Source organism: Rattus norvegicus, chromosome 2 (genome assembly GCF_036323735.1).
Source record: "Rattus norvegicus strain BN/NHsdMcwi chromosome 2, GRCr8, whole genome shotgun sequence".
NCBI classification, from domain to species: Eukaryota; Metazoa; Chordata; class Mammalia; order Rodentia; family Muridae; genus Rattus; species Rattus norvegicus.
Genome location: NC_086020.1, coordinates 155,903,562 through 155,915,659, shown reverse-complemented (window position 1 = coordinate 155,915,659; position 12,098 = coordinate 155,903,562). Strand labels below are relative to the sequence as shown.

At 42.3% G+C, this 12,098-nt stretch overlaps 1 protein-coding gene across 2 annotated transcripts in view; it reads right to left on the bottom strand.

Annotated features, from left to right (window-relative positions):
- Ppm1l (protein phosphatase, Mg2+/Mn2+ dependent, 1L) overlaps window positions 1–12,098 on the bottom strand; it is a 272,767-nt gene that overhangs the window by 233,712 nt on the left and 26,957 nt on the right.

Here is a 12,098-nt window from a genome sequence, read left to right as displayed (position 1 = left end):
TTGGGTTCTTTTGGCCTAGACAGCGAGAGGCCATCTCAAAGCAGAAGGACGAAAGAGAAGAACATGTGGATTAATGATATCAATTCACCTTCAAGTATTCAAGTAAGACAAGGAAAGAATTCTAAATGAATGAGGCCAGCTTTATTTGACCACCAAAACCAGAGAAGGAAAGACAAAAAAGAAATCCAAAGGTCAGCATTATTGATAAGCACAGAAATAATCCAAAAATCCATTGATTCTTATTATTAATTAATAAACATTAATTATTTATTCACCACTAATGATTTACTGTGGTGAATATTGACAGCTCAACACATACAAATCAATCAATTAGATATATCAAGTGAATAAAGGTCAAATCATATGATCTTCCAAATGGATATAGAAAAGGTATTTTTAGTCAGCTACTAGGTGGAGCCTCTCAGAGGACAGCCATGCTAGGCTCCTGTCTGCAAGCATAACACAGTGTCATTAATAATGTCATGGATTGGTGCTTGCCCATGGAATGGGTCTTTAGTTGGCCTGGTTATCTATTGGCCCTTCCCTCAGTCTCTGCTCCATCTCCAGTCCCTGCATTTCTTGTAGACAGTTTAAATTTTGGGTCAAAAGTGACACAACCAAACAGTGGATATAGACTGGGGACTCTTATGGAACAGTTGGGGAAAGGATTGCGGGTCCCAAAGGGGATAGGAACAACACGGAAAGACCAACAGAGTCACTTGGAGCTCTCAGAGACTGAACCACCAAGCAAAGAACATACATGGCTGGACCTAGCCTGCCCACCCCACAAACACACACACATATGTAGCAGATGTGCAGCTTGGTCTTCACATGGGTCCTGAACAACTGGAGCAGGGGCTGTCTGAAAGTCTGTTGCCTATACATGGGATATGTTCTTCTAGCTGGCCTCAGTGGGAAAGGATTGCCTAGCCTTACAGAGACTTGATGTGCCAGGATGCAGGGATACCCAGAGCAGCCCCGCTCTCTCAGAGGAGAAGAGGGGGGAATGAGAGGAAGAATTGTGGGAGGGGGTGACTGGAAGAGGGGCAGCTATCGGTATATAAAGTGAATAAATAAGAAAAGAACAGGTACTTCTAAAATCCAGCATCCTTTTTTTGATTTAAAAAAGAACAAAATTGGGCTGGAGAGATGGCTCAGCGGTTAAGAGCACCCGACTGCTCTTCCAGAGGTCATGAGTTCAATTCCCAGCAACCACATGGTGGCTCACAACCATCTGTAAAGAGATCCAATGCCCTCTTCTGGTGTATCTGAAGACAGCTACAGTGTACTTATATATAATAAATAAATAAATCTTTAAAAAAAAAAAAGAACAAAATTGAAAATTAGGTGTAGAGTATAGATATAAGCAAGCATTGGCGGGGATGTATATGAGCCAGCAGCTAACAAAACACTGAATAGAAGGAAGTCGCCAACCGCTTTTCTTTTTAGTTTAGACTAAGACACCCTGCTAACTTTTAATTTGATTCCGTTTTGCCTTGGACCCTCTTGCCAAAGGGCAAGAAAAGTGTCTAAGCTGGGGAAGAAGACACAGTGTTGCCCTTTGCAAAAGACACAGTCAACCTCAATGTGCAGCAGGAAGACTATTTGCGCTGACAAAATTATCAAAGTTGCAAGGCACGGAGCAGCACATAAAAATCAGGAACTGTAAAAACATATACTAAGTGTGAACTGTCCTATCTACAAATCAGCCACACATTTTCATTTACAGAAGCTACATATTACAGAAACACATATAGACAGCATAGGATAAAATGAGAAAACTGAAAAAACCCGATAATGGAACTAAAGAATTCTCATGGGGAAAAATCTAAAGGTACAACACATTAAATATATATATATATATATATATATATATATATATATATATATATATAACTCATGTTCACAATTGAATCAACATAATTAAAGTGTCCATGTTACCCACAGTATTCAGCAAATGACACTCTCTACAGAGCTAGAAAGAACCATGCCAGCCATGTCCTTTCCAGTAAGAATGGTTTCTATCAGAAAGGCTAGAGAAAGGAAGATGAACAGAGATATGAGGGAAATGAGCCCTTGCCCACTGACATGGAGGGCAGCCGTTATGCAAACAGTATGGAGGTTCACAAAACAGCAGAGACCCTTGCAAAGGCCTGGGGTTAATTTCCCAGCAGCCACATGATAGTTCACAACCACACATAATTCTAGTTCCAGAGGATCTGATGCCCTTTTCTAACCTCTGGGCACCAGTCATGCATGCCTCAGTGGCCTGGAATTCACCAGGTAAACCAGGCTCTGTCTGACCAATGGACCCCAAGAATGCATTTGTCTCCACCTCCCCAGTGATGGGCTTACAAGCACATTCCACCACACAGAGCTCGGTATGTATGGGTTCTGGGAATCTAACTCAGGCCTTCACGCTTGCAAAGCTTTTTACTGAGCTGTCTCCCTATCTCCTCATTCTTAAGACTTCATCAGCATTAAATAAAGCCAAGGGAACGCTGCCCTATAATCAGGTAAGAACCTAAGACAGGATAGAAGGGCATCTTAGGTGAGCGCCTTAAAGACGCCTCACAACCCACCTGGCTAGCACAGGGTAACGTCATCACAACTGCTAAAATAAAAACACTAGGGACCAGTAAGGTCAGCCAGTAAAGGTACCTGCCTCCAAGCCTGACAAACCTGAGTTCAATCCTCAGAACCCACACGGTAGAAGGAGAAACACACACACTCTCTCCCCAGAGTAAATAAACTCCAGCTGTTTAGATGCCGAATGATATTCTTTTCAAATAAAAAATCATTTTAATTAAAAATGAGAATGACATACGCTTGGGAAGAGTAGGTTTTCCCATGCCAGTCAACCGACAATCAGCTCTGAAATATATATTGATACTATATTAGGTTATTAAGGAAAGTTACCTAATGGATAATTAAACAAAACTAATGTGCAGTTTCAATTTCCCCATTGACAATGAGCTGAAGGTCACAGAGAACTGATACAGACAGAGCCCAGGTCTGTCTTCCCAATCCACCACACAACAGTGACCCAACAGGCAGGAGTGTTAACCATGCAATTAAAAGCTCTGTAAAATTAAAACTGCACAAAGGAAAAAGCCTCAGGAGAAATCGTATTTTCCCATAAAACACTAAAGACCAAAGCAGTCACCTATCAACCAATATCATCTGAGGCTACTTAAATAATTATTTTTAAAATCGATCCTTTTCTTGAAAAACTCAAGGAATATGTTTTGTGACTAGCAAATAATTCATTAATGGCCAGGGTTTCCTGAGTACCAAGGACAAGCCGCAAGCTATCTAGACACTGAAGACATAGTGGCTAGCCGAGTCCCTGTCCTTATCAGGCTCAGATGCCGACAGACACAGAGAAACATGGCGCACATAAATAATGGGCCAACACGCCAGGTGGCATAGGGAAACCAATGTCATTGGTCAGACCGATAAGAAATGCCAGCAAATAAGGGGCAAACCCTACTGTTTATTCGGCAGTCAGGCAGCCTATCTGGAGGATACAAAGCGGTCCCTGAAGAAGCACGCCGTGTGGACAGCTGGCCAGAACCAGCCTAATAGACCAGCACATGCAAAGTGCAGGAGCACAAACATGTGAGGCACTGCACAAGGCAGTCCTCAGAGAGAGCCGGACAAAGCCGTGGGAGAGGACCCCGGCGGTTAATTGTAGACTGTCAGTGCTTTTGCAATTGGCTAGCTTTAGAGGGTGAGCGAACGGTAAGAAAAGCAGAGAGGGAAGGAATGGAAACCGCCTTTCTCGCAGCCAAGTACCCAATAAAGAACACTATCTAATTTAATTGCACTCCATCCTAAGAAATGGAGGGCAACGTACATTCCGACTCTTTATGGATGAGGCACCCCGCCAGTAAAAGGCCAACACCAAATTTAAATGCACATCCTTCCCACTCTAAAGTTCAAGGCGGCCTCTCCAAAAATGCCAGCTACAAAAAAAGAATATTTCCACACAGGAGGAATTCAAAAGACATCAGTGGAGGCAAGAGATGTCCCCAGGTCCCCTTTAGCCTCACATCATTTTTTAAATAAAGGCAGAGACACTGTATACCTTTGCCCTACAACGCAGAGAAACTGTTCGAGGTGAGTAAGCACACAGTCATACATTTCAGTGTTCCCAAACCAGAGCTCTCCTGTGTTTCCAGCTTGGAGCTGAGAGAGCAGGTTAAGAGCAGGCACTCCTGGGAACTGGGGGATCCCTGCTTGGAAAAAAAGTTATCTCCTTTGTCCAAGAGAAGTTCAGGTCTGGAGACTTAGGCCATCCCACAGACTTTCCCTGTGTGATAACTACCTCAGATCTGAGTGTGCCTTAGCGAGACCTCTCTGAGATTCAAGAACTGCAGATGAAACCCGTGAGGGGAGTCCTGTGAGGCGTAGAGCAGAGGTAAGTGAGCAAATGTTTTCAGTCCCCTCAGACCAAACAGATAAGCAAGAATAAAATTAGGCAGCGTTGAGCTATTTAGCTTCAGTTTAACTTGTAAATTGTATAATACTGCGCCAAGAAAGATTTGCTACAGAGCCATTTGTTAGTGTGTTACTCTAAACTAGATGTAGGACTATGATAAAGGAACTTAAATAATTACCCTATTTTATGTCCAGAAAGAAAAAAAAACCCACAACCCGGGTGGTGATGTATGTCAATGCCAAGTCACAGTCAACAAGGGACCTCCATGCTATGCTAACCCAAGATAAACCAGTGGTTCTGCCTGCTGTGCCATAAACTGGCCATGTCTGGAGCAGGCGAAGGCCACCACTAGAATCTAGTAGTTAAGGCCAGGGTTGTGCCTGAAACTCTGCAGCACACAGGACAACCACGCAGTAAAGGACTAAAGGACCAGCCACAGGAGACACCTTGCCTAGCATGCACAGGCCCTAGGCTCTGTCCCCAGTACCACAAAAGATAAGAAGGACAAATGAAAAGGGGGAAAGGGAGGGAGGGAGGAAAATGAAAGACAGAGACAGAGACAGTGTTAAGGTTGGGAAACCCTAGTTTAGGGTTATAAGAAAAAGAGAGTAATATCTCTGAGAATACATACACTGGAAGAGTCAGTGAGAAAAAAAAAAAAAAAAAACTACTGGCAGATTAGAATTGTAAAGAAAAACCTGAGAAAATGCATTGCCCAAACTGCCCTGTAGGTGGTACGTTGCCATTTTTATCTGATTTTCAAGTCCACAAGTAATATTTCTGCCTCCATAAAAGTCTGTTTAACTGACAAGCGGGTGAATTCACCCGCCAGTGCTGAGCCAGCAAGGCTTCGTTCCCTTCCTGTGACCCAGCAGAGCTAACCCAGCCTCTTCTCCCACGTCCCTGGTGCCTCAGGTCAGACTGTTCCCCGGCTCACGCCACATCTCCCTTCACACAGTGCAGACAGTCCTGCTGCCAGGGCACGTGGCTTGGACTGACCAGCCCAGCAAGAACTTCATGATGAGGACAATGGGGCTAAGTGCTTTTACATTATAAATTCCCTCCTCGGAGCACTTGAAGAATTGTAGCAAAAAGATGGACATGCGCAACCTACCTTTCCCCTTATGCCAGCTGTTGTCCGGTGACTATCCAGACAAGGCTGCAAAGAATCAGCACAGGGCCATCATGTCCCCCTTGCGCTGGGACAGCAGTCACTGGAGGGCAAAGTTAACTCAGAATGCACTTATCCCCAGGGTGACTCGAGCTCATTGGCAAAATGCTTCCCTCAGAGGCACAGCTAGACTCAATCCCTACTAACCAAAACAGAGCACTTTCTCCCACTTACCAACTGTCAGATTTAATACAGTGATGACATTTTCTCTAAGTCATTCCTCTACGTATGTATGTCTATATTTACATGTCATATATACATGTATTATATATGAAGATGTAGATATATACAGCATATACAATATATTGAAACAATCTTCACATAAACCAAAAGCTGAATATTCTTGGGGGAGGGGGGGTGAGTCTAAAGTTCAGCTTTTTACTGTCAATCCATGGAAGAATGATATTTTGCTCAAATGAACAAAGACAATTCTTCTGAGCTGAATAAGAGAACGCATACACCCGTCACACACAAATGACTTCTCGACACACATTCTCCTGAGGAAACTTCTTCGTTTGCAACTTAATGGATCACTGTAAGTCAGTCATCTCCCAGTTCCAGATCACACAAAAACCTGAGAGACAAAGGTATACACACGGGGCTCTAGCAAAGCCCCTCCCCCAACAGGAAGCTCTGCTGCCTCTAAGGACATAGCCCCTCAGGGTTCACACATCTGAAAAGAGGGCTCCAGTCTCTGTGGCTCCATTTTTATAACATGTGAAATTTTCAAGTATTCGATTTTATTTTTCGAATAGTTCTTAGGATCATTCCTGTTCCTCTGAATTACGAATCTCTTTATCTAGCCCAGGGAAGCAGCTGACTACAAATGCTTGCTTGGCGTGCCGAACACCCTGGACTCACCCCACAGCACCCCAAAAGCAACGCAGAAAGAAAGAAAAAGCCTTCTGTTACTACACCTCCAGAAGGTAGGCTGCACCTCCCCATTCCTCCAATGTGGTTCCTACATAGTGACTTCCTTCAAAGTAACAAGTCTGGGGCCAGCGAGATGGCTCAGCAGATTAAGGCTTGCCACCAAGGCTGAAGATCTGAGATCGATTCCCCAGACCCATAAGTGGAAGGAGAGAACCAATTACCAAAAGGTGTCCCTCTGATCCCCACAGGCAGACCATGCACCCCTCTGCCTACCCACACCCACACATAAATAAGTAAAATAAATAAATAAATGTGACTGTAAAATTATTAACAGTGTGAAAGGGGGTGGGGGTGGGGCTGGGGGCAACTTTACAGTGGAAAAAGTTGCAGAGGACTGGCTCATCCAGATGCCAGGGTTATCATCAGTGTTCCTAAATCACCTTAGCCAAGCCGACACAATCTTGGGATCGTATCAAACAATCCCAAATTGAGATGAATCTACAATGACCCTTGCTAGTCAGCAGACTTGTAGGCATGTGCTGGGAGGGAGACGCACCCTTGGGACATAGGAGCTGGATCTACACATCCTCCCTAACTCAGTCTGCACACCTCCAATTGGCTGGCCCTAATTCCCACCATTCTGTCCCGGCATTCTGTCCCCGGCATTCTGGGTTACAGCAGACCATAGAAGAAAAGACACACAGTAGGGTGAATTTAGGCTTCTGGGGAGGAGAATGGATCAGCCTCTTTAGGACTGAACTCCAAAGCACCCAGAAGTCTCATTATTGTTACACAAAAGGCACCTTTAGCAAGTCAATTTCTTAAACGTCTCATCTGATCAAAGAGTTGTCAGAAGAAACCATTACCTAAACAATTCTTAGCCATAGAAGACTTCCTGGTTTGCCAGGTATGTCTTGAGACTAAGTTATGAAAAGGCTCTGTGAATCCTTCAAGAGCAACTCCATAAATCTCAGATAACAATCACTGACTATTTACAAAATGTTACTTCAACCCTGGTGTCATCACTCCGGACTCATGACAGATGCAATGGCTCTGCAAAGCTTCTGTTACAGATTTGTACCCAGAGCTCTAGCCTAAGTACAGTGCTCTCCCACTTTCAGTGAGTTATCCCAGTGAATTACTGAACCAAATGGTTAGTAGAAACCCCTACTCAAAACGGATAACCTAGGAGCATCTAGGTGACCTACACCACCTAGGGTTGATCAAGAATTTGCAGCTGGTATCTGAAATGAGAAAAACCTCTTGGAAAACTGTGCCATCAGTCTATGAAGTCTCTCTTAGCACCAGGCAGTTAACATCAAAATTACACTGCAAGTATGGACTTCTGTTTAAAAAATTGTATATATAATAGTTAATTAGTTTTATTATATATTATATATATTTGTATACACATACATAATACATATACAAATATGTATTATACAAATACATAAGCTATTAATAGGGAAATCTGGGTATATACTACTATCAGAACTCTACCATGTTTCTAACTCATCTTCAAATCCAATGCTATTCTAAAATTAGAAGCGAGAGCTGGAAAGAGAGCTCAGAGGTTAAGAGCTGACTATTCTTCCAAAGGAGAGTTTCATTACCATAGCCCACAAGACAGCTCACATCCATCTGTAACTCCAGTCCCAGGGATTCAATACCTCTGATCTCTGAAGGCACTAGACACACATATAGTGCACAGAGATACATGTGAACAAAACATCCACACACATAAAATAAATAAACAAAATTATAAAATTAAAGAACTACTTTTTTACAAAATATACTTTTACCTTAATTTTAAGATGCATCAAATGAGTGACGTTTGGTAAAAACCTGCTAGACTTGGCTTCTTGTGTTAGACTACAGTATTTGAAGAATTATCATAAACTAAATGTTACTAAGAAAAATAATTAAAAGTTAATTATATAAGCATATTATTCTAATTAACTCTCATTAGCTAACACAAAAATTAGTTATGTGCAGTAGGCCACCTAAACTTTGGATTTTAAGTCATTTACTTCACTAAATATTAAAATAAGGCTTTTACTTTCATCCTCTCCAAAGGATAGTATAATGAGTGTTGTTGAGTGCACGCTGACACGAGAATATTATACAACAGTTCACAGTCATAGCTGTGGAATAGCATGTACCCACACCTCTATCCCAGCATGAGAAGTTCCAAGCACAGTAACTTAATGCCAAACTCCAGAAGCTGACCCATCCTTCTCTGTCTAGAATAAAACACGCTCATTGCACCCCCGGAACTAACTGGCCCCTAAGCCAGGAATGTTCTTCCTCCAGATCTTAATATAACTGAGCTCTTGTATCAAGAACCCCTTCCTGTCTATGCAACTAAAAGAAGCATACTCACTGTCCTGCGCCTCCTATTTATACGTTTAATTGCATCACTAATCATCACTTGATATTTTCCAATTTTTAAAAAAAATTATCTATTTTTTCTTTTGGAACGCAAATTTCATGGTCTGGGTACGGTGTGTGAACACCTATAATGCCAGCACTCAAAAGACTGAGGCAGGAGGATAGCTGGTTTCAGACTGACCTAGGTTAAATGATGAGACTGTGTCTCAAAAGAAACAAAACCCGAAAATCAGGTCATGTCTACCCTGCGGGGGGGGGGGGGGCTACTGTAATGCCAGCCCCTTGAACTGTGTTTCCCATCAAGTAGTGCTTAAGGGGTCTGGAATGAGTGACTGAAAGAATGAATGATGAATGGACAGATGAATGGGTAGATGGATGGATGGAAGGATGGATGATGGTGGATGGATGTATGGAGAGATACATGCATGGATGCATGGATTGATAGATGGTTGGTAGATGGATGAATGCATGGATGGATGGATGGATAGATGAATGATGAATGGACAAATGGATGGATGGATGGATGGATGGATGGATGGATGGATGGATCAATGGGAGGGATTAATGGACTGATGATGAAACAAAACTTAAAATTGTATAGTAAGACTGAAATGCAAGCTACTAAAGGAAATTTTAGAAAAAGAAACTGGGATGTGAGGGAGTGAACCATCATTAGTAAATGTGATGAACTCTGGGAAGGGGCACAGGGGGACAACATTTGGAATGTAAATAAATAAAATAATTCATTCAAAAAAGAAATCTGGCAAGTCCTAACTATGTTCCAGGTAATTCAAATACATAATCTCATTTAAAATGTCACAAAACTCTATGTACTTATTATATCTTTTTATTATTCTCAGATGAGATTGGGAGAGATCTTATAATTAGTTCAATGGCAAAAATTACATGGCTTACATCCCTCCGATACGACCATTCTTTTTCCACTCCTTTCATACATAAAATAAATTATTTATTACAAACCACACACAGAGAGAGAGAGAGAGAGAGAGAGAGAGAGAGAGAGAGAGAGAGAGAGAGAGAGAGAGGTACAGAGGTGGTGGCTTCATTTTAATCTGTTGTTGGTACTGCTGTTCTGGTGGTACTGTGGCTTGAACCCAGAGCCTCTTCTGTCCATGCTAGGCAAGCACTCTACCACTGAGCTGTTCTCCAGCAGTCACGTGTTCACAGAATCCCTCTTCAGTAACTGGGGTTTTGCTTATGTCTTGCTTTGGGCTGTATAGCCGTGTTGTTTTGGTGTGGGTTTTTGCTGTGCTGGGATCAAATGGGAAACAGTGCTCGTGCTAGGCAGCTGCTCTACACTGAGCTACACATGCAGCTCCCATTTATTAATTTATGGCTGTCATTAAATGATCTCAGGACAATTGGAAGTCTAGTAAAAGGCCAAAGCTGTGACTTTGATGTGACTATAGCCTAAATCAAATAATAAAGAATCCTAAAGCTAGCTGTGCTGGAGATAATAGATAAAATGGTACTAGTGCAGGATGTCTAGGAAACATGGAAGACACAGAAAAAAGGGCTCCCCTCAGTTTTCTCATTCTGATGGCCATCTGTCAGTGGCTGACGTTCAAAAATTTACACATAACCATCAAGGTCACCTGCAGAATGACTGTTCCCCTCATTTCTAAGAAACGTCACAAGTGAGATTATAAAAATGGCTGTGAACTGTGACCTATGTTTAAGAAAGAATCCCTTTCATTGGTGTTTTTAATGTCTTCTAGCACTCCCTTTCTAACAGCAAGCCTACACAAGCCTTTAAAAGGGCTTCTCTTCAAGGAAAAGTTCCTTAAATAAGAAAAATAAGTGTAGCATCACAAACCTTCTTAATATATAAACTTTGTTGCATTTGTAGCTTTCAAGCCTGGAAACAAGCTACACTTACTGCTCTTAACACAGCACTAGGCTCTCCAGCTGTCTCCCTATTCACTCAAGAAACTTACTAATCCTGCTTCCTCTGAGCTGAGGAAACTCTTTTCTATGGTCTGCAGGCTCTTAAGATACCTCAGGCTGCTCTGTTGGTATTTCCTACTGGCAGTGACACTGTCATCTGATGAAAATGTTTGCAAGTTCAGGGCCCTTAAGCCTCTGTAGTGGCCAAATCATTTACTTCTAACGAAAATGAAAGGACTTCAAAGAAACTGCCTAGGGCCCTCTCTGAACATTCTGCAAAGACTGCTTAAAAATAACTCAACAAAGTGGCTTCAACCTGAGTAACATTATCCTACACAATTTCCTTTCCAACATGGATGAGAAAATATGCAAGTTGTTATATATAGAAACCTAAATACTGACCCTCGAGTGATCCAGATACAGCTGGTCTCCCAAGAATAGCATCCGCTATCCCTCTGTGTCCTCCCCCCATCTTGACTCTGCCGCTCTAAAGTATAGAACCAGTATTTTAGAGAACAATCACCAGTAACAAGACCTCAGCAAGTTTTCCTGGTAGTAATACCTCTCGCCCTCAACCACCACATCACAGGCCCTCCCTCATGTCTTCTTGCTTTCCGAAGTCTGTGCTCCCAGTGGCTCACAACCCCAGTGGGGACCCCATATCAGAAAGCTTACACATCATATATTTACATCATGATTCATAACAGTAGCAAAATGACAGTTATGAAGTAGCAATGAGAATAATTGTATAGTTGGGGGTCACCACAATACGGGAGACTGTATTAAAGGGTTGCAGCATTAGGAAGGTTGAGAACCACTACTGTAATCTAACTGAGACTCCTCAAGTACTCAGACATTGGCTGCTTCTCTACCAGGCCAATTTGCCTTCCCAACTTACTTCCATTTGTTACATATTTACATTAAACACCTTTGCAAAGAACTGTGCTACATCTCTACACAGCTACCATGTTTACAGGTTACAGTTAAGGAAGTATGCTTAGTTTCTGTGGTGCTGAAATGAGATGAGGAGATTAATAAAACTTTGAATGCTAAAATTGGTCATCTAAATTCATGCAAGCAAACGTAATGTCGAACACGCAAACAGCACATCATTCACGAGTGTAAACACAGTGATAACAAGTCGTGAGCCACAGGTTGACAACCACTGAGAGCACAGACTTCAGAAGGCAAGGAGACACCAGGGAGGGCCTCTGATGTGGTGGATGAGGGCAAAAGGTATTACTACCATGAACACCAGTCATCAAAATACAGCAGTAACAGCTGATGTAATTAAACTGTCATCAGAGCGCT